The sequence below is a fragment of the Haemorhous mexicanus genome, chromosome 3 (genome assembly GCF_027477595.1).
Source record: "Haemorhous mexicanus isolate bHaeMex1 chromosome 3, bHaeMex1.pri, whole genome shotgun sequence".
NCBI classification, from domain to species: Eukaryota; Metazoa; Chordata; class Aves; order Passeriformes; family Fringillidae; genus Haemorhous; species Haemorhous mexicanus.
This window is the reverse complement of record NC_082343.1, coordinates 5,324,411-5,347,093: the sequence shown is the minus strand read 5'-3', so window position 1 is coordinate 5,347,093 and position 22,683 is coordinate 5,324,411. Positions and strand designations below refer to the sequence as shown.

Here is a 22,683-nt window from a genome sequence, read left to right as displayed (position 1 = left end):
AAATGTGTGTGGATCCAGGGCTGTCCCTACCATTCCTGGAGCTCTCCACTTCCTGCTTTTTCTGTTGCTTTCTGCAGCCAGCTCTACAAAACCCAGGCAGGAATGATGGGTAAAATAAATATCTCCAGCTGAGGATTCTGCTCCCAGGTTCAGTAATAAATGGTAATTATTAATCAATATACACAAGCTACTTCATTTCCTTAGCACATCAGGCCACACTGGAGGTAAAGCATAACTTGGGAAATGGGTTGCATATCTCATTCTGAACACAAGATGCCAAGGAAGATGCTGGAGCACACAAACCATGACGTCTGGGTTATCCTTCACCAGCAGAGAATCCCTAGCAGGTTTGACTGGACACCAGAGCACCTCTGGGCAGAGTTCTTGTACCTTGGGATTTCTTCCCGTAACTTCCAGAGGAATTTTCCCCAAGTCATGTTTCTCCCATATGAAAGTGCATCTTTCCCTGCAAAAGAATCCAGGTGTCCAATACTCAAGCTCAGGGTAAAAAGAAGTTTGGGATTTTATAATCCTTCTTTTTTTTTTAATGTGTGTCATGGACTTTTTCAAATTCAACCACCGCTTAACTGTATAACTTGAATGTTTTATCATTAATGCAGTAACTTCACATTGAGTGTGAACTTGTAGCAAACAGGCAGGGAGAAACAGAGTAATTCTTGGTGAGGGTGCCACAAAGGTGTGGCACTGTTGGCACGGCCTGGGGACGAGCAGCGTGTGAGGAACAGGTCCCCAAAAACTGTCCCTGCACCAGCACGTGCTGGCTGGTGGCTTGAGCTGCTCCATGGGGATCTCTCACCCTGGGAGAATCCCAGCTTTCCTGGGAGCTTTTCCCTGGCTGAGGGCCCCACCCCAGAGCTGCTGTCTGGGCTGTGGGTCCTCAGCCTGGGTAGATCCCAGGAACACCGGGGAGATAGCCATAAACCCTATTTAAACAGGGAGCTGGTGGGAGGGAGAGGGGAACATTTATTACCATCTAATCCCGCTCAGGTTTTCTACACCATATGTCTGAGCAGCAGAACATGTGAAATGTGTACTAATTACTCTGCCTGTGTCATGTGTGTATATTTTATATGCAGTCCCTGACCTTTTTGTTAATAACTTCACATTATATTCATTGACCTGAAACAAATTGAATTCAGTGGCACTCACTCCAGAATTGAATTACATAGTCTTCTTAATTGGTCTCTTATTTAAATGTGGAAAAGTAACAGTTTACCACCTGTAATTATTCTTTTCCTTAAGAAATTCCTGTGGAGAGCGTGCGTGTGCATGCCCGTGGCACACGTGCTGGGCTCATGTCCGGGAGGAATTCCCACAGGAGCCCCAAGCCCAGCTGGCACCGTGGGGCAGGGAAAAACCCCTAAGAGTTCTGTCCATCCCGAGCAAAACCACTCGTAAAAGTGTGTGAAAGCCCTGGAAGGATCTCCTCTGCTGGGAGACAGGGCAGCCCTGGGCCAGCAGCCCTTCTCAGACCTGGCCACCACGAGCCAGCATTCCCTCGCTTTGCCAGGTCCCATCCCAGGATACGGAGAGCACCGAGAGTGGAGGTGGGAGCTCAGGGAATGCTGACCCACCGAGAGTGGAGGTGGGAGCTCTGGGAATGCTGACCCCCCGAGAGTGGAAGTGGGAGCTCTGGGAATGCTGACCCGCCGAGAGTGGAGGTGGGAGCTCTGGGAATGCTGACCTGTCGAGGGAGAGAGCCCGCCTGGCTGGAATCTCCGCTCGGCTCTCATCCTTCCGAGGCTGAGTTAATTGCCGAAGCCGCGAGGAGGAGACTTACTCTTTACTTACTATATTTAACTTAAAAATGCAAATGTTATTAGTGTCCCGATCAGTGATAAGAGTGCCTTTGTGCCAGGCTTTAACCTCCATTAGGGGGGATTAGGAGAACGTATCCACATTGGCATTTTCCAAGTGTCACTGTGACAGCACTTGCTGCACAAATGCCTGGCTGTCACACTGAGGTTTATCACCAGGTTTTTTCCTGCGAATGCAGACTAATAAGCCCAGAAATTACAATTGCCTCCCTGCCGAATCTGTGATAGGCGGAAATAATGATATCAGTGCCCTGCTAATCTCCTGCCTCCGCGCTTGGCACCAGCCTATTGAGTCACCTGTCATACGCCGCTTTGATGAGGCGAATTCAATCTCTCAGCTATAATGACAATGGAGCCATTTTAATGTTTGGAAATGATTATGTGAAGGTTTCTCTTTGCTCTGTCTTGGCAAGCAAACCAGGTCAGCATTCCGGCTGTGTCTCCCGCCGCCGCTAACGACTTGGAAGGAGCTGGCCTGTATTAAGTGAATATGCCAAGTTATTAGAAAGGAGATGCTGAAGGCAGCTGGAGGGGGGAGGCTCTTTTTATTTCCTTTTTCACAGCAAGTGTGAGCCTGAGAAGATGCTTCACACACGTGAGCGTCTCCCACGCACCCACGGTGCCCGGCGGGCCACGAGAGCCCCGTGCGCCGCATGCCGGCAGCCACAGGCTCCTCGCCCCAAAATCCACCTGGGAATGGCTGGCTTTGCACAACAGGCCACATGGAGCTGGCTCGGTGAACAAACCAAGCTCCCAAACCTGTTCCAAGCTCTCCAGCCTGCTGGTGTGTTGGGAAGGGGGCTGCTGGAGGGCTGCATGCAGAGCCTGGCTGGGCAGATGTGGGCTGGATCCACCCCTGCCTGGGTGTCCGTGTCAATTCACTTTGGGGTAGAGACATTGAATTTCTCCTTCTCTCAGGTGTGTCTGTGTGAAACCAGGTCCTTTGAACAGGAGCTGAAACACTTGGTTTGTTTATTTGAATATAAAAGGAAAATGGCTATGTTTCCTCGAGCTGCCCGAGGCCCCAAATGCACGGAGGAAAGTGTCTGCAGCTGCATGAGGGTTTAAGTCACCTTGGGGAAGTGCAGGATCTGTCAGAGCCCGCTGCTGGAATTCCATAGGCTGAGCACAACCTGGTGACTCTAGGTGCTGCCCAGTCTTCCAGCTGGATGGCCTCTCCCTGGTGTCTCTTCCAGCATCCTGTGGGTGTGGGTGACCTGGCCATGGCCCAGTCCTGCAGAGAAGCCGGCACATCCCAGCGGGAAGCGCCGCTTCCCACGCAGCTCCATCACCACCGCCCTGCGGGAGCCTCTGGCACTGAGGTGTCTGCCACCTTCCCTCGGCCTTTCCTGCCAAGGGATGGGTTTTAACCAATACAACATTAATTTTCCAGGATCTTGACCAAGTCTTTGCTAGGGCAGGGGGAAGGCAGAAAAATTTCAGATGTCAAGTTTTTATTAAGGTGATCTTGACCAAGTCTTTCCTAGGGCAGGGGTAAAGCAGCAAAATTTCAGATGTCAAGCTTTTATTAAGGTGAGTGTTCAAGGCTGGCCCTGGGTGGGTGTCCTGGGCCGCTCTTCAGTGGGTGAAAGGCAATTGTTGGGCTGGAGAGAGGATGGAGCAGAACCCAATTGACCCGCACCGTTCAGGGAGCAGCACTGAGCCCCTTTCGCCGAGGGTCCTTGCAAAGAAATCTTTTTTATTAGAGCTGAGTACTGAAATTATTTCAAGGAAGTGATTGTCTAGTAACAACTGTGCCTGCGTGAGTCACCACCACAGAAAGAATCGAGGCCGCGCATTTGGGGATGGGCTGAGCAGGCGTCAAAGCAGCGGTGACACAGGCACACGGGGCTGTCCCCAGTGACACTGGCACATGGGGCTGTCCCCAGTGACACTGGCACACGGGGCTGTCCCCAGTGACACTGGCACATGGGGCTGTCCCCAGTGACACGGGCACACGGGGCTGTCCCCAGTGACACTGGCACACGGGGCTGTCCCCAGTGACACTGGCACATGGGGCTGTCCCCAGTGACACAGGCACACGGGGCTGTCCCCTCGTGGTGTTTGGAGGGATGCTTCTGCTGGGAGCTTGGCCTTTCTGGTGGGAAAGGGATGGGTGGTGGCATCGGTGCTGCGATGTCCTTTGGTTTTGGAAGAGCCCAGCTCGGGGCTGGGTGTCACCCTGCTGCCCTGCCAGGCTGGTGCCTGAGTGGTGGGGAGCTGGGCACCGCCACCCCCACGCACCCCCACATCCATCTCCCCTAATTAAGGCAGCCAATCTAATTAGGGCGGTGCCCCGCGCAGCCGCCCCATGGGGGCGCATCAAAGCCAGCGTGGGGCTGGCGCACGGGCAGCGCAATTACCCAAGTTAAGAAAACATCCCTGTAATTAGCCAGGCAACTCCGAGCACAAGGAATGGAAATTAGTCACAGCGCAATAAATTAGTCGGTGCATATATTACGTGCCGGGAGCACCCCGGGGGCCTCCTGTTTTCAAAGCTTTGGTTTGCAGCCCCATGCCTCTCAATAAAGCATTGATCCCTAGGTGATTATGTGCCAGCAAAAGGAGTTTTTAACTGAATTACAAATTTTCTTTTCTAATTCTTTTGTAGGCAGAATTGGGATCCCTCACTTTTTTCCTCTCTTTTTTTTTTTTTCCTTTTTTTTTTTTTTTTTCTGACGGTCCGGGGAGCAAAGCCACTTCCCTCCCCCTTCAGCTAATAATTAATTTTCAGCTTTTCAGGGTGCTTCAAGACCCTGCATTGTTTGCTTTAATTGGGAGCGGTAGTTAAGGAACTATTTCAGAATCCCTCCCCAATTCTGAACTATTTTAGCTGTCGTTTCTTTCCTGGGGGAAGAAAAGGGGAGGGCGAAGCAGGAAATTGGACTGTAGCAGCACATAACATTTGCATCAAAATAATACAGCCGGCAACAGAAAATCACAATCACATCACTCAGAAGGAAGGAACAGAATACAAATTAAAGGAATAATGTAAATTTTTTGCCATTAAGCTTCAATGACCATTTGAAATGGTGCAAGGCACAAAGGTTTTGATGAGCATCATCCAGTTTGATTATTCATACTTGTGCTTCTGCTTGAATTAAAGTAGGAGTGCTAGAGCCTGTTAGAGCAAAATATTTGAATTGGTAGTGAACTCTCACCTTTACTTGCATCCATTTACTTTTCAAATGAATACCAGATAAGTTAGTGCATTTTATAATCGGCCTGTTTTCCAGTGAGTGCTGTCATTACATACCAATTTCTTTTAGAAGTGCTTCCTAAGAAACATTAAATACTTACGAATAAGGATGTGTCCATCACCAGCAGCAGCCCTCTGCGAGCAGGGCGAGGCAGGCAGGTTCTGTGTCCTCCCTGCCAGGGCTGTGTGCTTGGCTTCTCCAGCCCTGTGTGGGGCTGCCAGCAGGGTCTGACCTGGACAGGGAACTCCCTGTGGGCTACAGGAGGTGTTGGTGTGTGGGTGCTGCAGAGCCATGTGCAGGAATATCCCTGCCAGGCTTTCCAGCAGCAGCCACGGGAGGAAACAGCACAGCAGGAGCTCTCCCTCCAGCCTGCAGCTTTCTCCCCTGAGCTATTGCTGCTTTATCCTGGTTCCAGCACTCGCACGCACAGATGGCTTGTAGAGAGGAAAAATGAGAGGAAAGACCAGGACTGATGTGAGTTTTCAGGTGCTGCCCTGTGAATAATTATGGATACAGGGAAAAAGGAAGGAGCATTAGGGTAGGGTGGCAGGAACCAGCCTGGAGAAGCTTCCCTGGGGTCTGGTCTGACCAGCATGAGGGGCTGGCAGGTTTGCTGGGTGCCTTGAGAGCAAAACTGGCCAGGTGTTTGTCTGAGGAGGTAACTGTGGGATTAATGGCCTCAAAAGTTGCAGCAGCAGAAATTTAGATTGGATATTGGGAAGAATTTCTTGTCCAGAAGGTCTGTTGGGCGTTGGAACAGGCTGCCCAGGGCAGTGGGGAAGTCACCATTCCTGGAGGGATTAAACAGATGCATGGATGGGACACATGGGGACATGGGTCACTGGTGGCCTTGGCACTACTGGGGGAACAGTTGGACTTGATCTTAGAGGGCTTTTCCAACCTAAATGATCCTACGGGCTTCTAGAGAAGCCAGAAGGCAGACTCAAAATCAATGCAGAGAATCCCAGAAAGATTTGGGTTGGAAGGACTTTAATGCCCATCTCATTTCACAGGCAGGGACACCTTCCACGATCCCAGTATGCTCCAAGCCCCATCCAGCCTGGCCTTGGACACTGCCAGGGAGCCAGGGGCAGCCACAGCTTCTCTGGGCGAAGCTGGTTTGCTAAGTAATAATTGGGTTATTCCTAAAGAGCAACGGGCTGGTGATGCTGCTCAGAGCCATCCTCCAGCTCCATGAGCTTGGAGGTGTCAGCAGAGCTCCCGTGGGCTGGCAAACACCCGCTGCGGGATGCCTCACCCTGCCCCGCTCCAGGGCTCGATAAAATGCCTTTTATTAAGATGAGGGAGGGGGAAATCAATGCGACTACACATCAAACCCGAACAAACCTCCGGTTTAGCAATTCCCGAGCAATCCCTCAGGAGCCAATGAAGGCCGGGTTATTTAAATGAGAAAGGCCGGGATGAATGCCTGCCTTTGTCCGGGCGCTTCCCCAAGGTGATCTGGGTTAAACCCATGCTCTCAGGGTTAATTATCAGCTGCTTTTCTTTTAAAAATGTTTTTTTCCTTATTGACACAGGGGGGTTGATTTATGTAATATCCATCATAATTCCCAGATTTCTGTAGATTACAAGGTTATCCCCACGCACCGCTCTGCTGGTGGAGGGGCTCCGCGCTGGCTCCCGCCTCGCTCCGGCCACCACCGCCCGCCCTCCCGCTCCCTGGCCCTCCTTAATTAGGGATGTTTAATACAAGGGGCTCTGGGGTGCAATTAAAACCAAGTAAAACAAAAAGGCGGCGTGGAAAAGCGCAGCCCTGCTCTTTCCTTCCATCTTCTCCCCTTCCATGGTATCTGTGATGCCTCTCCCGCCCACCAGGGATGGTTTTTGGGGACCACCAGCCCCAGCCCAGCAGAAGCCCAACCCCATTCTCTCCAAACGGGGGGAATGCCCCCCCATGCACCTATGGGGTCAGAGCCCTGCAGGTGAGCCAGGAGGTGATGTGGAGCCTCTCCTGTCCCCGTCAGTAGTTCCATAAACCAGCCAAAGAAGAGGCCGGATTGGCATCCAGCTCTCCAAAGCAGGTCTCCCAATCCTGAATCCCTCAGTCCTGGGGAAAAGGAGCAGTGCCTGACCCCTCCAGTCCCGAGGTTTGAGATGCCCCTGTGGTGTTGAGGAGGTTTCTCTGTGCCCAGGCTGGGCTGGCAGGCGGGAGGAGGCACACCCAGCTCCCGACACACACAGCACCTCGGAGACTTGGGGAAGGAGAGTTCCTTGGGCCTGGCTGCTCCACGTTACTCATCTCTCCATACTTACTTTTCTTCCTCCCATCCTTGGGGTTTTTGCTGCTTCCCCCCTGCCCAGTGCCTCGAAGCCCCAGTGCCTTTCCAGGCCCTTTTCCACGTCCTTGTTTTCCGGCTGCTGGCCTGCGTGTGGGCAGCCACGGATTTCTGACAGCTCCGAGCGCATCCCTGCCGCAAACCACGGCTTTCAGGGATCATTCCACTCGACTGGCTGAGAAGAAAACTGCTCTGATAGAAACTATGTCATAATAGTTGGGAGCTGGATAACAACGCCCTGCTGCCGGGGCTGATCTATTCTCCTACGCCAGCGCGGGGAATTGGTCTCCACCAAAGCAGAAAATGGAGCTGGCTTTTCAGGAGGGTTTAAAATTAAGTGGCTCTGGAGTCACCAGATGATGGTTTCGGTAATATTTCTGTGGCCAAGCCAGCCCTTTCGTTCTGGGAGGGGGTGGTCTGCAAAGCAAATGTCCCACAGCATCAAAGCAGAGCTCCCCACAAAAGTTGAAGTTTGGCTTTCAGATCCCCAGGCAGCACCGCTGGGGATGGGAGGGTGCCACTGCCTCTCAGGAGTGACTTTGGGGAGTTGGTGACGTTTAAGAGCAGCAACCAGAGCGATGGTGAGAGGAATGACACATGCTCTGGATTTACTCAGAAATCAAGAACCTCTGCCTAGGTTTGCTTTGGAAAGGCAGAAATGGGGGGGCTGCTTGAGAGTGAGGGCTGGGCACCTCTGGCAATGACGGGCAGAGTGGCACAGGGTGACAGAGCCACCCCTGGAGCAGGGCTGGAATAACGGGCTCCTGCCATGTCTGGCTGATGCACGTGGCACTCCACCCCAGCTGGCACCCTGGCAAGGGCAGTCTGAGCAATTAGTTCAACTCTGGCTCCCCAGTTTGGTTTCGCAGGGGAGGAGGCGCAGTGGCTGCACAGCAACCACGGAGCTCGCAGCAGGTCCCTTCCGGTGGTGGCTCCCAGCAGTGTCCCAGCTGGAGGCCGCCTGACGAGTGACGTTTTTCCACCATCCCAGGCCAGCCCAGCCGGATGCTGCGGCCATCCCCGCACACTTGGCCGCTGCTCCCTTTTCCTGGCACACTTTGTGCAGCAGGGGTTGGCCCGTGAGATAAATGGACGCCGTTCAAAAATATGACTCCTCTGAACTTTTTAACCTTACACGAAAGGGAGGAATTCTAAGAGCAATGGGTAAAATTCAATTAACTGAGATGACAGAAAATAATCTACTCAGCACGTACATCAGGCAATTGGAAGCTTTCATACCTTTCAAAAAGGAAATAACCTATTTCTTCCCTTGTTATCTAATGACACAGGAGTTTATTTCTCTGGAAGCAGTTACAAATCTACCTAATGGGGCCTAAATGCTGTTGCCAGGCAATTAGGGGTTCATTGTGTGGCTAATTCTTTCATTTCCGTGGCGGTGGTGATTGCGGTGGTGGCGTGGTGGCGGGCAAGACGAGGTCCCTGGGCTGTGTTTGCCCCCTGGGCCATCTTTGCTCCTGTGTGGAGCACACCTCTGGCTCTACTCCTGCATGGAGCACACCTCTGGCTCTGTTTGCTCCTGCATGGAGCACACCTCTAGCTCCGGGTGTGCCCGTGCTCCGTGGCTCTGCCCAGGGCACCCCTGGCCTTGTCACGCTGTGACTTATTCAGTGTCTGATCCATGAGTTATCCCGTCCCTCTGAGCTGATTCCAAAGGTTCTTACACAAGCCCGGGCAGCTTTTGGTTATGAATGAGTGCAGAGAGACACACAGGGGCATTATTTATCTAAAATATATAAGCAGGAGGAATCTTCATAAATCACAGGCTGCTATTATCCTGGGGTTCATGACAGCCATATCTTTTTTTTCCACAGAAACCTAGAATACATTAAACAACCCAGGCCTTGGAAAGGGACCTTTCAAACCTGTACAATTGCTCTGTTTATCCCATTCCTTTAGCATTTAATATTTGAAGTCTGTTCCACACAATCAATCTTACAATTACACAATTGATCTTCAAATTAGGATTTAAGCCAGAATTTATTGAGGGAAGCTCCTGCATCTGCCTGTAGGAATACTGTTGTTTATGACCTGAGGAGTAGGGTGGTCAATCCTGGAGGGAGAGCCTTTGGAAAGCTGTTTTACATTGGGCTCTGCTCATGTCAGGCCTGTTGGGGAGCACTGGCAGGCATGGGGGAGAGGCTGTGCCTGGACCAGGATGCTGCAGGAGGGCTGGGATGCTGCAGGACATTGCTGCCCTGCGGTGGCACCTCACAGGATCATTCCAGAAGGCCCCTCCTTGGGCTGCACTAATCAAGGGCTGTGCCCAGCAGTTTACTACAGCATTTAATTAAACAAATTTACCTTTTGAGGGAAAATCCTTGGCAGGCAATTTGGGTTCTGGTGTATCAGAGCCTTTTTTGAGGTGACTAGTGCTTTTAACCACCGTCTAAAGTGCAGGCGGTGTTAATTAGCATATTTAGGATTAAGTAGATTTAGCATGCAGTAATCATTCCCTAATTCAGTAAGAACTATCTCTGGTGAATAGTGGACATTAATGACAGTTGCAAGAGCTTAGATATTACATAATCACTAATTACATTCTGCACAATTAGCGGAGACTCCTCAGTGTGAATGGCTAATGGCTGATTTGTGTCAGCAGCCTGTTCTGGCTGTAGAGAAATATAAACAGTCTGCATAATGTTCTGAGGGAATTAGCATAGGGAAAGAGGTTATCTGTGGAGGTGGGAGGCCGGAGGAGCTCTGATGGATGGGCTGAGCCTGGAGCCAGCGTCGTGCCTGGACACACACCTGCCCTTCCTCACGGATGGCCTCAAAATGCCACCAGACGCTTCAAAGCTCTCAGCTCCCATGGGCAGAGGATAAATCTGGCACCCAGGGGCTTCTGAGGGAGTGGTGGGGTGTTCTACTGAGCGCTGAGTGAAGCAGTGCAGAGCTGGCACCCACAGCCAAACCCTCAGTCCATAGAGGCCTCGTGCTCAGTGCCAGGGAGTGACACATGGCCTGCCAGGGCAGAAGCAGGGCAGGAGCAGGGAGCAGTGACGGGCAAGTGCTGCTTGGTTTGCTTGGGGTTTTTTTCCCACCATTCTGTATCTGAAAAAAAAAATGCAATAGTGTCTTGCCCTGCCACATTTGGCATTTCCTCACCATTAACCATTTCCTAAAAGGATGAAAAAGCTCAGCTTTGCTTTCTGCCCATCGGTGTCAAAGCTGCCCCTCAGGAAGAGGGCCTTCCTTGGGCAAACCTTCCAGGGATTTGGGCAACACTGAGGTGGCAAGCACAGGAATCAATCCGTGCCCCATTCGTTTTTAGTGATGAATTCTTACAAGCAAATTCAGGCTCCCACATTTGTTGTGTGATTAAAATGAGGAATAGCGGTATTAAGCTGAGGGAATAGTTTTGGACAAATCCCAAGCTAGAGACCGGCACTGGGCCCCTATACCTTGAGGTATTGGGTATTTTAAATTAAGATTGCATGTGGTTTTAAAAGGCATTGTCAGTGCAAAAGCAATTTAACAAAAGGCAATGTATCTGACGGCGACTCTCCTGTCTGCCAAGTGCTCTTCTCTGCGAGCGCATTGTAGGGAAGCAGATTACATCTCCTGAATATTTTTGTCTGTTGCTCGGTTCATTTTCATAATAATAACTCGCATCCGTCTCCATCCTTTCATGTTGAAGGGTTGCAAACTATTACACAAACACACCCGCTCCTGATGCAGCCACCTCCAGGGGACAGCCAGCGGCTTTCGGCAGCAGGGAGCGGGATGTGGCCGTCCTGGGGGACGCTGACCCCCTCTGGTCGGGGGCAGGAGGGGTTCTGGGGAGCCCCTGCCTGCAGCACACCCCACCTCGTACCTCCAGCACGGACCTGTCGGTGCCTGGCTGCTGGGGAAACACGGGGCAGGAGAATCCCGGCCCTGCCTGTGCCTGGGGGGGACCTGCAGAGGGCACATGGGGCCCAGAGAAGCTGTGGATGACCCTGGATCCCTGGGAGCATTCCAGGCCAGCTTTGACAGGGGTTGGAGCGACCTGGGATAGTGGGAGGTGTCCCTGGCCACGGCAGGGGGTAGAATGAGATGGACTTTAAGGTCTTTCCAAGCCAGGGTTCTGTGTCTGAAGGAAAACACCTCAGAGCCCTGGAAGCCTCAGTGAGACTGCTTCTGCCCCAGCACACGAGTGGCTGTGCCCCATTCCACACCCCCAAGCAGGACTTGGGGAGGGCTTATAGCATTTGCAATGTTGTTTCCCAGCTGCTGGGATGTTCAGAGTCAAGGCTGAACATACTGGCCTTTGGGTGCCTTGTCTAGAAACCCCATTTTTCCATCCCTGTGGGGCTGGCAGCTGGGCTGGCACGAGGTAAGGAGAGCAATGGTGGGGCTGAGGCCAGCAGGATTTCTCTCCTGCTGGGGAGGAGCAGTTCAGCAGTGCAGACTTGGCATGGAAAGCCCTATGTTCAGTTAGGGTCACTCAAAGCCACACTTCTCAGTGTCACTGGTGGCTTTTCTGTGGCAAGGACTATTCCCTGCTGCCAGCCTCAGAGCATCCCGACTCCTCCAGCCTGGCGCTGGGGGTTGGAGACAAGTCTCAGGCCCCAGCACAGGTCAGCATTTCCCTAAGTGCTGTTTGCCGAGGCAGGTGCTATTCCTTACATTATCACCAGGACATTTAAATCTCACTGATTGGCATTGTTGTCTCAAAGACAGTGTTTTTCCTGCTGAGAAACTGCATTAGATCGGCGAAACGGAGCTCATTTCCATTCACTCAGCAGTCTCTCTAGAAATGACATGCAGTGCTTGAAACTGTTTATTTCCAAATTCAGGCCTCCTCCGCATCAGTCATCAGCTTCAATTACCAGTTTTCCGGAGCCGAGCCATCAGGCAGTCTGACACGAGGGTCCAACCTAATTCCCACCTTCTCCAAAGTCAAGAGCATAATGTGCAGATGAAAAGGTGGAAAATAGCCTGGACTTCATTAGCATGCAGAGCCCGGCTGTTCATTTGCTTGCTGCGAATGGAAGTTCTGACACTCGGCGCCTTCTGCAATATGAGAAAAGTCCTCTTCAGAGTATATGATGTCCTCACCAGCCAGCAAAGGTCATCAAAAAGGCAGGCGCTGACCTTGCTCCCTGCTCTTCATGACTAGTTTATTGATTCCAGGAACACCTCATTACATGCCGGATCAACATATTATTGCCATGTTCAGCGGCTGAATTGTTTACAAGTGTCTTTATAACCAGCAGAAAGCCTTCCGGATGATGCATGACTACACTCATTTGGATGTGACCTGCCAATTAGATGTTATCCGATCTGGTGCCGTGTGTCCTGATCCCTGACCGGGCCCGCTGCCCTGCATCAGCACGGGCCCATTTACTACTTCTTTCGAACGGCTCTTTGGCAAAGTGTCCATTAGCCTGTCAGTCTGTAAATATTTTATTTTTTTACCTCGGCGGAGCGGTGGAGGCGCCGCCGGCGCTCCCGCTCTGTCATTTGCTATGCATGAAGTTGATAATCAGCTGGGGGAGGCAAGGGGGTGTTTTATGGCAGCGTCTGATGGCCCACCCCATTTGCAGTCAGCGTGCGTGGCCCGCGCTCCCGCGCCGCGTGCCACCCCGCCACAGGGACCCGGCATATTTTATTCCGACGCCGCGAGACTGCTGATTTATCGGTGGGGGGAAGGCAGGAGCGAAACCCCCTCCCCGTGCTCAGCCTCCCCGTGCCCTGCCTCCAAAGGCCCCATAACTTACCACCCAGCAAATGCCTTCCCCCTTCTCCATCTTTCCGGCGCTTTGTGTTCTCCCTCGTTAATATATTGCGCTGCGTTATTTATCCCGGCCCGCAGCCTGGGGTATTTACACGCGCGGAGACGCGAGAACTTCAAAAATAAATCACGGGGCATGACTACTATTTTAATCTCTCATTAAAGACACTTCTGTGGCTCCATAAAGAAAAGAGTGGCACGGCAGCTGGACGAGCGAGTCCGTAAAGAGAGATCTTCTGTGCCAAAAAGCGGTGCTGGGATCGTGGCTTACGGGCACCAGAAATCTGCACAGGCTGGGGTTTGGATTTTTCCACCTCAGCCTTTGGTGGTGCTAGGGTAGCTGAGATGCCAAAGAAAACTCCGTGCGGCCGTGGATGTGGCTGATGAGGCAGTGCCAGGATGTCCAGGGGGGCTGTGGCCTAGCTGGAATATGATAAAATGTTCGCACACATGGCACTCTCTGCCCAGAGCTCTGCAAACATTAATCAAGTTCCCCAGCACCCCTTGGCAAGTGTCACTGCTGAAATCCCCTTGCTGGGGTTAAACCCAGGGACCAGAAGGGCTAAAGGGCTCCCAGTGTGAACCCACAGCCCCAGAAACGCCACATCTCCAGCATCCTGCTCTCCAGAGCCAGCATTGCATCTCCCCAATCCCAAAACCCACCGTGCCAGGTCCTGGGCTGCCAAACCACAGGAATGTGACAGGAGGGGGGATGCCCGTGCTGGGTGACAGAAGACAATTCCCTCCTTACAACATGAAGCGTTGGGAATTGGGGGCTGGAAAAAAGGGGGATTTGAATTCCTTAAAACAGCACAATTAGCTTCCAAAATAAAAACTAGAATGTGTTTGTTTAATTAAAGCTGAGGCAAAACACACACTCAGGTCAAACCAGCCTCAGGCTCCAGAGACAGCACAGTGCATTGATCTGAATTTTGGAAAGGAGTGGAAAAAGCTTCCATTTCCCAGCAAATCCCTGGCTCTGGGCAGCCCTGGAGCTGCCGGTGTTGAATATTCAGAGGGCTGATTCCCCACGGTGAGCTCGGAGCTGGCGCTGCAGCCAGGTAACAGGAATGGAGCCTGGGAGCTCCAAATCCCAAATGTGGGATTTCCAACGGGGCACAGGGATCTCCCTCCCACGGGGGAGGTACCAGGTCTGGCCGGTCCCACGGTCCCAGTGGGGGATCTGGCCTTATTTTGGCTGTGTTAAGCCTGCAGTGGTTTATCAAGCCCCAGACATCCCTCCAAATTTGGCACCTCATCCCTTCCCTTCTGTTTGTGTCCCTGTTACTGGATTTCTGTTTATGATGTAAATTCTCCTTTTAAATGGGAGAAAAAAATCAGCTCTTTATGACAGCAGACATGAAAGTTGTATGACTATGGAAAAGTGCATTAACCTTGCCTTTAGCTTGGAGAACTTAATAATCTTTTAAAATCAACTTTTTATTAATTTTGGAATGATGCCTAATGCCTGAGGGGAGTGAGGAGCAGTGGCATCACCAGTGGAGATCTTTGCCACTCTAACTTAAGGTCAGGCTTGCAAGTGCTGCAGGAACCACGGCCCGTGCAGATATGGAATCATGGAATTGTGAAGGTTGGAAAAGCCCTCTAAGATCACTGAGTCCAAGCATTCCTCCAGCACTGCCAAGGCCACCACTAAACAGTGTCCCCAGGTGCCACACCCACACATCTTTTAAACCCCTCCAGGGATGGGGACTCAACCACTGCCCAGCTCCAGGGCAGGAGCAGCCTGGTGGTGCTTGGCCAGCCTGGAGCTGGACCTCTGCATCCATGTGGGTAAGGAGGAAGGAGCCACCTCAGTTTTATTGTAAGATTGAGTTTCCCTGGGAGAAAATCAGGATGTCCTTCCTGGGCTGAAATTTGAATTTAGCAGGGCAACTGTCAGCCGTTCTTCCTTGGAGACTGGGGCAAGGAGACAGCCAGGAGAACCCAGCCCCTTTCCAGGGGGTTGTGCAGGGAAGGAAGCAGCTGAAGGGCTGTAAATGCTGCACCCAGCGAGAGCAGTTCATGGGGCCACTGACCTCACATGGATCCACCTGGAGCCCGGAGCTGGGGAATGGAGCCCGGCCCCGCGGCACGTGTGAGCCTCTCCGGGTGGTGGGCACACACTGGGCAGGGTGATCCCTTTTTAATTACTACTAATAACTTCTTTCACATATCGTTCTTGACGGGATTTTGTTGCAGAGGGCTGCTGGTATTTTAGGGATACGCAGGGCGAATCTCAGTCGGTGCAGCCAAATCCCTGGGCCGGGGCTCCGAAGCCGCCGGCACGGCCCTCGCCGAGTGTTTCCAAACTGAATAGTCATTGGTTTGGCAGATAATTCAGAAACTATTTGTATGAGCTGTTTATCAAATTATTAACTGCACAGATGTTGTTTGGATGAAGAGCAGCTGAACCTTCTCTCTGCCAGCCGGGGAGACAAAGGTCTGCAGGAATAATTGGAGATGTGCATGGAATATTAAATTAATTTACTGCTCTTAATTCTTATGCAAATCCTGACCTCTGATAGAGCCTATCAATTACCCTGCACACAGGGAAAAGAAAGGAGAACAGTTTCTTTCTTTTCTTTCCCCCCCTCTCCTTTTTTTCCTGTTGTTCCCCAGTTTGGGGTTTTGTTTCTTTGTTGTTGTTGGTTTTTTTTTCCTTTTGAAAGGGAACTTGGGAAAGGAAATATTTGTGGGAAGAAAAAAAGCCATTTATTTGTGGTGCAAAGGGCCAGGATTATTTAATTGAATGTCCCGGTTGCAGCGATGTCCCCTGGGAGACGGGGTGCAGTTTTTAACACTGTGGGGTGCTCAGGGGAGGCCTGGGAATGTAGGCCAGAGCCAGGCTGGAATAGCTCCACATGCTTCCCCAGGAGGGGCCCCACTCTGCCAGCACTGTGGTGGGCTGAAGTGGGAGAGGACTGGAGGCCCGGGCTGATCCCAGCTGGGTTTTGGTGGGGTTGGGGGCCGGAAGGGGCCCCTGGCTCTGCTGGAATCCAGCCGGAGTTCAGGTGGGTTATCAGGGAGGGCTCCCTGCCCCGATAGCGGGGCTGATTCTGCCAGTAATTACCAGGGAAGAAGAAAAGGAATTTGTTGTGAGATCCCAGGTAAAATGAAGCAGGATTTAATTGGTCCTCGTTAAACAGAGCTGGGTTTCCAATATGGAGAAAGGCCTTGTCCGGGCAGTGTTTAATTGGGGCTGCGTGTGCGCTGCTCAGCCGGTGCTTAAAGGCAGGCGCCGGGCCCTGCTCTTTCATCCCATTTTCTAATAAGGATAAATAAACAGGATGAATAATGCCATCAGTCTCTCCCTCGACCCCTGCGAGACCCCAGCAGTGCAGAGCTGTTCACCCTAGGGCTGCTCCCTGGAATCCAAGGCGAGCAGGATCCCTTGGCACGGAGCACCCGATGCGGCACCGATGGGCTCCGTTAGCAGAACCCCCAGGTCCAGCTACGGAGCAGTTTGTGGAATTCCTTGGTTAGTGACTGTCACAGGGGAGCCTGAGGAGGGGATGGGGCTCAGGAGGGGAAAGGAGGGAGAAAAGAATGGAAAATAAAATTAGGTCTTTCCTTTCTATTTTACCTTTTTTACTTTTTTCCCCCCGTAAATCCTGGGAAGTGCTGGGAGACTGCACTCCCCCTCCCACGACGCCCACTCGGGTAATTTCATTTATCCCGCAAATCTAATTAGCAATCCGTGGCTGACATTAATACAGATCTAATGAGGCCAGTGATGACCAGATTATCAGGCGAGTGCTGACAGAGCCTTAAAGGCACATGGAGCCCTGCAGTCAGTGGGACCCGGCAGGGGAAAAACTGCTTTAAAGGGGGAGAAGGAGAAGAAAAAGAAAAAAAAAAAAAGAAAGAAGGAAAGAAAGAAAAAAAAAAATAGACGAGGGAGGGGGAGAAAAACATGAGGAAAAGCAGTGCGGGTAGGGCTTGGCTGCTTAGCTTATTAAGGGAGCTGGAGCTTTGCTGGACACAGTTTATCCACCAGCATCGGGCCTCTGTCTCTGCTTCTCCTGAAATACCGTTCTGCAGAGGAGAAAAAGGAGGGGGGGAAATAAGGGGGAAAAAAATAAGAAGAAACTGGAGCCCAAGGAGTCGCTGTGCAATTTATTCCAAGGGGTGGCTGTTGAGAAGGCGGCAATTTGCGGCGGCCGGGGGTTATTTAGTGCGATATGAAATCAAATGATCCTATTGCTCAAATAACAGTGTCTGGGAGGAGAAGCGAGCGCGCTCCAAAGGTAATTGTCTCCAGATGATATTCCTATTATCCCCCAATCCCGGCCTAAACGCTGCCAGCGCCGGACTGGAATCGATACGGGGGGAGGACCGGGGGGATCCCGGGGCCGGGGGGAGACATCCCCGGCACTGAACCCCCTCTGGAAGGACAGCAGAGCTTCGGGAAGATCCTAAATTCCCCGTGGCTGCTGCCTGTCCGTGCCTCGGCGGGAGCGGCAACACCGGCGGCGGAGCCGAGCCCGGAGCCCAGGTAAGGGACCTACGGGGGGACGCGGAGTGGGAACCCGGGCCCTTCCGAGCCCCGGCGGGCAGCCGCTCTCCGAGCGGACCCCTCTGCATCGCTTCACCCCAGCCCAGGCTGTCGGGTCCGGTGCGACCTCCCGCGGCCCCGGTGCAGCCCCGCCGTGCTCGGTCAGCCGCTGCCTGCGGTCACTGCCGCCTGCGGTCACCGATGCCTGCGGTCGGTCCCGTTTGCCCGGAGCCGCTGGAAGCGCAGCGGGACCGGGGGCGGTTTCGCTCTGGATCCCAGGCTAGCGGATGGAGAGGCGGCCCCCGCTCTCCGCGGCGCTGCCCGATGGTAAAATCGCCGGAATTCAATGGCTTGAGGGAGACGGCGGGGGAAAATTGAAGGGGACGGAAGGCGGTGAGGGGGAGACGGGAGCGAACCAGCGGCACCTACCTGGGCGGGGGTCCCCGTGGCCGGGCTCCCTCCGTGGCCGCTTCGGCAGCGGAGACCGAACGCTCCGGGTGCGGCAGCCCAAGGCGAGCGGCGGCCCCGCAGCCGCTCCCCAAATTCCATCGGGGCGTCCCCCGCGCCGCCCGTGGGGTGGCTGGGATCCCGCCTCGGAGCTGCGGGTACTGGGACGGGGCTTTTTCCTTTCCGTCTTTCTTTTGTCAGCCTTTCGCCCGGGCGGGCAGCGCGTCCCCGGCGCTTCGGGCATAGAGAACAAACGCTCTCCTCCTGAAAAAAAAAAAAAAAAAAAAAAAAAAAAAAGCGAGTATTGAGGGAGCGAGACTCCGGGCTGGGGCGCTCAGGAGTGTCCCAGCTGGGACAGCTCTGTGCTCCCGGGGGCCAGGGTTTGTGCCCTGGACCCCTAACAGCGGGAGGTGGCTGTGCTGAACTAGCGGGGACACTGCGGGGAGCCGCAGGAGGAGAATGCTCGGTGTCAGGCGCCTCTCTCGGGTCAGGTCCTGATGAGAACAGGGCACAGGTCACCCCCGAGTCGCCAGGAGAGGCTGGTGTGGTTTGTGTGTCTGCAAACGGGCAAAGCATTTGGAACCTGAAGCCTGGAAGTGAGCCCCAGCCTTTGCCCACCTGTGTGTCCACTGCATGCTGCCTCGCAGGTATGTTAGAACGTGGTTTTCAGCACTGTCAAAATGTGCTGTTGGAGGATTTTTCCATCTCTGCTCAAGCCTCTTTGTCAGCTTCAGCCTCAGGTTCCTATTTCTGTTTGGTGTGTTTTGAATGGAGTGCAGGGCCCAGGGGTGCTGAGCTCCGAGCAGACACAGCTTAATTAATTGAATAGTCCCGTGCTTGCTCTCCCGCTTTTTACAAACAAATGAACAGTTGATATGTGTGGCTCCTTTCATTCACCACCAGAACAATCCGCTGCACAGGACAGGGGGAAAATTCCTAATCAGTCACAGCAAACCAGCACGGTGGTTTAGGGTGGGAAGTGAAAAATACCATGTCCACTGAAACCTGGATTTCACAGCACTGGAGGATTGGGAGAGGCAGGGTGCAGGACTCGCCCCAGGTGGGACCTGGGCTGGCTGCACAGGCAGTGCTTCCTCAAAGCACTCCCAGGTCCGGGCACTCAGCTCCAGACCTCTGGTAGAAGTGAGACTGGAACAGAGGCAGCAGCCAAGCCGTGCCCAGACAGGAGCTTGGGGGTTCCCTACGGCGCGAGCTCGGAGCTCCACGCTTGCTCTCCTCCTGCACGGCCCTTTTGCTGATCCGCTCGCTTTTATTTCCCAGAGTTGCTGCTGGCCCGCAGGTGTTCCTGCTGAGACACAGACGTGGTGGTGGGCAGTGTTTGAATGCTGGGCTGTGAGGAGACCAGAGATCCTCCAGGGACCCCGTGTTTGTCTGTGTGTCTGTCCCAAGAGCTGCACCCCGCTGCCCGTGCTGTCAGATCCCGGTTCCTGGCCCCACACACCACACGGCTCGCCCAAGTGCCTCCCTTTGTTTCAAACTCTTGGAGCCTGGAGCACTTGTTGAACCTGACCACGAGTTCATCAAAGTGGCTGACAATTAGGAAATAAACAAATAGCATTTGAGGCATTTTTGGGCGGAATCCAGTCATACATAGATGGGCTTGTTGCTGTTGTTGTCATATTGAATATTCCTCATAGTTGGGATATTTGTGCTGTGCAGCAGCGTCCCCGGCACGGCAAACATTGCATTCTCTCTCTGTGCAAAGGCTTCATTAATCAAACCAGACAATGGGCCAGACACATCCCTTTGAGCCTGGTGCTGGGATCCTCTGGGCTTTTCACCTTATCCAAACGCTTCATCCCTGTCAATGCAGGCAGCAGCTCTTCAAAACCAATCCCTCTGAGCTATGGGACTGACAGGAAAATTCAGTTAAAAGAATTCCCCAGTTATTTTATATTTTCCCTTTATTTTTCATGACTTGTGGAAGCTAAACTTTTTCAGTCTTTTTGTCTGTACATGAGATCAATCCAGTCATTTGTTAAAACACTAATGAAATTGCCTGATAGATCTGTGTCCTTTAAAGCAGCAGCAGCAGCAGCAGTAGCAAGCACTGAGATCGAGCAGGATGGAGTGGCCTGGCCAAGCCGTGACCCCGCTGGCAGGAGCTGCAGAGTGGACAGCAGAGGGAACACAGCTTGGTGGTGAAGGTGCTGTTCTCCTGAAAGAGGATCCTGGCAAAAACATGGCTTGGTGCAGGGAATGGCACGCTGAAGGCAAGGTAGGACCTTGTGTGCTGGAAACAGGTGTGGGTGCAGTGTCCCCTTTTCCTCACTGCATTTCCCCTTTTCCTCACTGCAGTCGGGCACAGGGAGTCCTGAGAGCCCCTGGAGGGATGGTCTCCAGCCCACATCTGTGAGGAGGGGAGCTCATGGTGCCTGTGGCAGGCTTTGCCTTGTGCTGGGTTCTGTCTCCTTGGGTCAGGCTGTAGCTCAATCCCTGGTCCCCCCAGCCATGGGACCCCAAGGGGCACTGAGCTTGGCTGTGTGTTGTGAGCCATTTCTGCCACTTGCAGTCTGGTCACTGCAGGCCTGAAGGACATACTCCAAAATGAGCCAAAATACCCTCTCCTGAACAGAAATACACCAGAGCTGGTTCAGCTTGGGGAACAGAAGATGAAGGAGCTGTGGCACAGGGTCCTCACAAGTGGGAGGTGTAGATGCTTTCTGGGAAGATGAGGGTTCAGCCCTTTGGCTGTGAGTGGTCGGGTTTGAATTTAGCCTCTGGGCTCACATCTCAGAAAGCCTGAATTCAGTTCTCATTTTTCCAGGGACGGGGAAACTCAACACTGTCAATCTCTTCTTTGCTCTTCAGTCAGCAGCAGACACTTGAATGAAGACTCCTCGTGTTTACAGCCTGGTGGCACAAGTGACTGAGACCCGAAACCTCCCTGACATGCTCTCTGGATGCTTGGCCTTGGAACAGCCTCATTCGTGCCACACCTGCTCCCTTCCGCTCGTGGAGCCTTCTATGCTGCACTGGACACTGTAAAAGCACTTGGAGATGGCTGGAGAAAGAAGGGGGCTTCCTGGAAAATGGTCTCCAAACCAGCCCTTCCCTGTGCCGTGGCTTTTCTGAGGCTCGTTAATATCAGTGGTATGTGCTTATATCTCAATTCTCCAGGATTAATTCAAAATCCACAGACAGTGACATGCCTAGGGGCTTTTCAATTATGTCACTTTTGGCTAAGGCCCTTGCATTTGTAATAAACATGACATGCTTGTAACTGCTGCTCGGTTTTTGTGTACTCAGCCGTTGTGTTCTGCGTTCCAGGTTCCTGCTGGAGGAACTCTGTCACCTTCCCCGAGGCAGCAGATCTGAGGCCAGACGTGGTGTGTGCTGCTTGTGCATCAGACACAAGTAATAACAAGTTTCGAGGAACTGTACCACTTAATAAAAGCATTTTATTACATTTAAATGTATTAAAATGTGAACATTAAATTCAAGGCGCTAATTGCTGTTCCCAGGCATTGCCAGTGACAGGAAATGGATCCTCACAATTGCTCTGCTGAGATCACTCACTGCTGTTACTGCTCTTAGGTTCCTGGTGTGTTATTAGTGCTCTGCATTTGGGACTTGAGTCATTAACAAAAAGGACTCGTAGTGGGCATTATGTAAATTCTGTATGTTCTCACACAGCTACTGGGGCCTGTGTTATATGTCTCATTGACAAAAAGAAAATCAAATGCATTTGGCTCTGCCCTGGATTGTGGGCGAGGAATCTCAGGGGTCACCCAGGCACAGACAGGGAAAACCTCTTCCTAACACATCTCTGTGTTTCTGCAAGTCCCTTTCCAGGGCAATTTGTCCCCCCCACCCCACTTGCTGCATGTCCCATGATACCCTACCACGGACACCAACGATTCCTGCTCTGTAAGGAGTTTCCCACTTTTCTGGGAGCAAGGGGCTTTCTATCCGTGCAGCAGGCATGTGCAGCACGTGGATCCATTGCCCTGGAAAACTGGGAAAGCCTGCCAGGGGTCTCTGGTAGGTGAGAGGCCTGTGGCCAAGTGCTCAGCTCCGTGAGGCCAATCCTGCACCTTCTGTGGGATATGGTTACTTCCCAGAGGAGAGGGGGATGCTAAAGGACACGTGGCTGCCTCCCTAAATGAAAAAGAGTGTAAAGCTGTTCAGATTAGTGCACATCAATCCCTGCACTGGAATCAAGAGATGCTTTGGTTTGGCAGCACTGGGGACAAAGCCACCATTTCGTTCAAAGTGTATTTAATGCGACAGAAGGAGGCGGCTTCCTTTGACAGTTTTACAGCTCTTATCAGATTACATCAAAATTAAATTAAAACAATCTAAAAGAAGTGTGAAGTACTGCAGGGAGAACACAAATAAAACACTCCTCTTTGTAGGCTTTCAGGGAAGGGACCACATTCCTTATCAGGGATGGAAGGATGGAGATTATTCTTGAGTCAGTTATGAGCCCAGGGGCTGCGGTGAGCACCGAGACACGGAAGAAAGTGGGAAATACATCAGGGGAACCAGGCTAAGACTCCCCATTTCCTTATTTTTCCTTTAAAAAACAGCAGGATGTTGAGCCCTGCTGCAATTTAAACACCCTCAAGACCCAGCCTGAGGTCCATAGAGAAAAAAAACCTCCCAGGGCTGCCCAGGAGACAAACTGTGCAGCCCGAGGGGT

General features: G+C 52.4%; 1 long non-coding RNA gene across 13 annotated transcripts in view; it reads left to right on the top strand.

Annotated features, from left to right (window-relative positions):
• LOC132324485 (uncharacterized) overlaps positions 1-21,463 on the top strand; it is a 67,841-nt gene extending 46,378 nt beyond the window's left edge. For 4 of the 13 annotated variants that reach the window (XR_009485649.1, XR_009485639.1, XR_009485646.1 and 1 more), the window contains 3 exons: positions 12,135-20,256; positions 20,850-21,131; positions 21,309-21,463. This is a non-coding gene — a long non-coding RNA (uncharacterized LOC132324485). Of the gene's footprint in view, positions 1-1,531; positions 1,683-12,134; positions 20,282-20,805; positions 21,132-21,308 lie in introns of all 13 variants that reach the window. The other 9 variants (XR_009485643.1, XR_009485642.1, XR_009485644.1 and 6 more) reach the window with 9 other exon arrangements.
• Positions 21,464-22,683: the final 1,220 nt, after the last annotated feature.